The following is a 5,062-nucleotide window of genomic DNA, read 5'->3' as shown; positions in this document are numbered from 1 at the left end:
CATCCCCCCAACCTAACCATTTATCAAGCTCTTCCAATATTACCTCCTTACTGGTTTTCAATCTGATCTGTCCACTTTGTTCCACCTGCATCATCACTGCCTCAGTACCATCTGTCTTAGTGATCCAGTGCTGCTATAACAAAATATACCACAAGTCGGTAGCTGTAAAGAACAGGAATTTGTTATCTCATGATTTTGAAGTGGAGAAGTCTAAATCAGGGCATTAGCTCTAGGGGAGGGCCCTTCTTTGTCTGTAACTCCAGGAGTTCCTTGGTGTTCCTTGGCATTCCTTGGCATCTGTCTCCTCCCTGTGTGTGTCTCTATGTCTATTCTGCCCTTCCTATAACTCAAAAATGATCAGGCTTAGGACCCACCCTCCACTGGTATGACTTCATTAAAATAATAAAAGAAAAATGCTATTTCTAAACAGGATCACATCCACAGCTACAGGGGCCAGGACTTCAATATATATTTTGGGGGGACACTATTCAATCCATAACACCCTCCTCATTCTTATGTGTTGTTACAACAGCCTAACTGGATGCCCCATGTCAAGTCTTGGTCAACTGAAATCATCTCTTCACCAGAGCCAAAGTGACTGTTCTATAGTATACTTTGCTCAGGTCACTCTAACTGTCTTTAACACAAAGTCCAAGCTCCTAAACATGATGTTCAATGTCGTTTATGATCTGGCCCTGCTTTATCTCTTATCACGTGCCCTCTGGTCAAACTTACAAACTGCCCGGTTCTCTCTTTCTCACCTCAGGGCCTTTGTACATGCAGCTCCCTAAGGCTGAAACGCTACTCATCTCTCTTGGTCAGCTTAGTGCCAACTCATTCTTCAGGCCTCAGCTCAGCCCACTCCCTCACCCAGGAGGCCTTTTCTGATTGACCTCACTATTCCCAGTGTTCCACGTATCATTCAGATGTTTTCAGATTCTAGAACAACATGGGCACTAAGGGAAACATGGCCTAGGAAGCCCCACGTCGTGGTGGCAAAAGCAGTGGACGGGGGTGAGGAGCCCTAGGTTCCTGCTGTCAAGGCAGCAGTCATATGGAACACTGCCAGATGCTGTGAGAGTAAAGAGGAATGCTTTGGAGGTTCTTGCACTTAGTCAGCCACTAAGGAAGCTGTGGGAACTTGGAGAAGTCCTTTCCCCTCTTGGGACTTCAACTGCCATACCTATAGAATGAGGGAGTCAGGGTATGTCAGTAGTTTCCAAGCTATGTCCGTCAGAGTCCTAGGGATGTCAGAGGAGATGGCCTGGGGTAGGGGTGATTGTGGTTTGCTTCTGTAAAGATTACAGCCAAGAAAACTCTACAGGGCAGTTCCAGTCTGTCACATGGCGTTGCTAGGAGTCGAAATCCACGGCACCTCACAACAACAAGGGAGAGGGGCAGAAGGAAGCAAAGACAACTCCTGGCTCTCACCCGATTCTAATAAAAAAAAAAAAAAGAAACGCCGTGGAGTCAATTCGAACTACGGTGACCCCAAGTGTGTCCGAGTAGAATTGTGCTCCACCAGGTTTTCAATGGCTGATTTTTCACAATTAATTAGGTCACCTTTCTTCCAAGGCACCTCTGGATGGACTTGAATTACCAACCTCCAGTTAGCAGCGAGGGCTTACCAGTTTGTGCCGCCTCTGCTAATATCTACATCATATATTGTGCTTTCATATAAGAATTTATTGGAAAAAATAATAGGAATCAAGAGCTTAAAAATGTTAGAAAACTACCCACCCTTCTTACTAAAGTCTGTGAGCTCAAGCGTTCTGTTCTAACACAGACTTCCCAGCAGCTGAAGAGAGGGAGATGGCTGAAGAAACAAAGGACAATTATACGAGGTCTCTGAGAGGGAAAACAGCCCTGGTGGTGCAGTGGTTAAAGTGCTCGGCTGCTAACTAACAGGTTGGTGGTTCAAACCCACCCAGAGGCTCTGTGAAAGAAAGACCTGGCAAACTGCTTCCATAAAGATCACAGCCAAGAATACCCTATGGAGCAAGCAGTACTTTTCTAACATATGGGATGGCCATGAGCCAGAATCTACTCAATGGCAACAGCTTTGTTTTGGTTTGCTTGTTTGTTTTTTGGTATGAGAGCAAACTGAGAAGAACATGGCAGCCCAAGCCCACTGCTTTGGACAAGTCAAATCTGGTGCAGTTTGTACTGAGCAAGTGGTTCTGTGGTGAGACTGCATATTAAGGGCTTTGGAGGCAAGAGGCTGGGTCTTCTGGGCCCCAAACAAGTTCCTATACTCACTGCTCAATAGAATCACCTGGGAGCTTTTAAGAAATAGTGACTCCACAGCCCGACCTCAGACAATGAAATCGTTCTGTAGAGGGAGGTCTGAGGCATCTAACGCTGGAAGAGCAGGCACTGTGATTGTCTTGCTCACCATCATATTCCTGGAGCCCAGCATATGATCAGCAGGCAATAGGCAACAGCAAGTATTTGTTGAATAAGTGAGTAAATGAATTTTATATCAGCAACTTACAGGCTTATATCACCTTAATCAGGTTACTGAAACTTGGTGAGGCTCAGTTTTCATGTACGTAAAAAGAGAAAAGTAATTTGTATTTGGAAGTGATGCTTTGAGAATTAGAAATATGCCAAGTACCTTGGATAGGTTATGGTACATAGTAGTTGATTAATAAATGGTATGACAATTATTAATGGCAATTGATATTGCTCAGATACAGACCAGAAAAATACTGGGTTTCAATGTAGTTGCCTTGTGTCAGTCAGGATAGGCTAGATTATGCTGTGGTGACAAACAACCCCAAAACCTCAGGGGACATGAAACAGCAAAGTTTTATTTTTACCCACATTACTTGTCTATCAGCTGGGAGCTCTGCTCATCATAATTGTCCCAGGAGCAGACGTGACGGCAACTGGTTTGATTTTTTTGGTTTAGGTATTGTGATGGTTAATGTTATGTGTCATCTTGGCTAGGCTATAGTTCTCAGTGGTTTGGCTGGGCTGTTAGCTCTTCCATAACATAATATAATGTAATCACCTCAATGATGCAATCTGATATAATGTAATCACCCCATGATGAGATCTGCTATGAGCAGCCAATCAATTGAAAGAAGAGTTTCCTTGGAGGTGTGGCCTGACTCCAGCGTATTAATGGATGTTCCAGTAGGGCTCTCTCTCACTCTGGATCCTGCATCTGACTCATCATTATGTGACTTACGGTTCTTGGGACATGAATTAGCAGTCTGCTCTCTGACTTGCCAGTTCGGGGTTCCTCAGCCTCTGCAAACACATGAGTAAGAAGTCTCCAGCTTGACCCATGGATCTGGGACTTGCCAGCCTCCACAACTGTGTGAGCCATTTCCTTGAAATAAATCTCTCTGTACATGAGGTTCATCTCAAGGCCACACAGAACTCCCTGCCAGTGCCTCTGGTGTTTTAAGCCCAAGTACCTCCTTTGATCTGCTAGACTTCATCAAGTGCACAAGTATCCAGGTGATGAGAGGCCATGCAGGAGAAGGAAGAACAGAAGACCATGAAGTCAAAAATATGAGAGAAGATTCAGCCTAAGATGGGGAAGATTGACCACCAGAAACTGCACAATGCCGCCTTCAAGTGGCAGACCAAGCCAAAGCTGACCACTCATGGGAACCTGTACTACCAAGGCTTCCCTTTGAAGCGCAGCTGAAGGAGAAGTCAGGAAATCTGTCTGATGAGCTGAGGATCTCCTTGGGGATGCCAGCAGGACCAGAGCAAATGCCTACAATGTCCCTCCCCTGTGGCTGATTGCCATGCAGTGGCAGGGACCACCCCCATCGTACCACAACCCCAAAAATCCTGGGGCTAAACTCACCCATCCTGGAGAGCTGTTCCTTTGGGTACTATGCTGGTGGTTGGGGCAAGCCCTCAGTAGATAAGACTGGGAAATAGCTCTATAAGGATGTGTTTGGAACCAATGCTGCTGAATTTTAGACCAAGACTGAGGAAGAAAGAATTGATTGGACCCTTTGGGGGGAACTGGAGCCATGTGATAAAGAGTCTTCGGAAGAAGAGGACGAAAAGGAGAGTGATGAAGACAAGCCAGATGAGATAGGCTTTGTTACCCTTGCAGACAGTGGCTTCATCACTCCTGGAGGGTTCTCTTCTGTGCCAGCCAGAATAGAGACTCTTGAACTCATTGAGCTGAGGAAGAAGAAAATTGAGGAGGCCGTGGATGCAAGTAAGACACCTCAGCTGTTCACTGTGTTGCCAGAGAAGAGAGCGGCCACTGTTGGGGGAGCCATGATGGGATCGACTCACATCTGTGATAAGTCTGCTGTTTTGAGCTGGAAGGGCCCGACCTCTGAGCTGCAAGGTGTGGAAGTACACCTGACACCTAAACAGTTGGAGCTGGATCCCCTGGCCGTGACCCAGAAGTACGAGGAGCATGTGCAGGAGCAGCAGGCACAAGTGGAAAAGGAAGACTACAGGGACATGGTGGTTGAGCATGCTGCCAAACAGAAGTAAAAGAAGTAGAAAGCTCAGACCTGTATCATATCTATATCTATATATATATATCATATATATACATACATACGTGTACATATATATATATAGTGATGGTTAAGATTGTGTGTTAACTTGGCTGGGCCATGATTCTCGGTGTTTTGGCAGTCATATAATGCTGTGATCACTTCCCTGTTGAGATCTGATATGTGATTTCCTTGAGCTCTTTGCTCATTCTGGATCCTGCAGCTGGCTCCTGTTTGTCTGACCTCCAGTTCTTGGGACACAAGCTAGCAGTTTACCTTCGGTCTTGCCTGCCGATCTTGGGATTTGTTGACCTTTACAGCCTGAAAGAGCCCTGCTCTCTGACCTGCCGATCTAGGGCTCACCAGCCCCTGCAGCTACATGAATCAGGAGTAGCCTTGCAGTCTTGCCTGCCGATCTTGGGATTCATGGATCTTCGCAGCCGGCTCTCTGACCTGCTGATCTTGGGTTTGCCAGCCCCTTCAGCTACATGAATCAGGAGAAATCTCTATCCTGATCCACAGACTTGGGACATTCCAGCCTCTACAACTGCATGAGCCATTTCTTTGATATAAAT

The 5,062-nt window shown here is 46.0% G+C and overlaps 1 pseudogene; it reads left to right on the top strand.

Annotated features, from left to right (window-relative positions):
- The first annotated feature begins 3,129 nt into the window (after positions 1-3,129).
- Positions 3,130-4,491, top strand: LOC101349949 (splicing factor 3B subunit 2 pseudogene; annotated as a pseudogene).
- Positions 4,492-5,062: the final 571 nt, after the last annotated feature.

This window comes from Trichechus manatus, unplaced genomic scaffold (genome assembly GCF_000243295.1).
Source record: "Trichechus manatus latirostris isolate Lorelei unplaced genomic scaffold, TriManLat1.0 scaffold00034, whole genome shotgun sequence".
NCBI lineage: Eukaryota > Metazoa > Chordata > Mammalia > Sirenia > Trichechidae > Trichechus > Trichechus manatus.
Note: the sequence above shows the minus strand (reverse complement) of the source record. Positions and strands in the feature narration are given on the sequence as shown.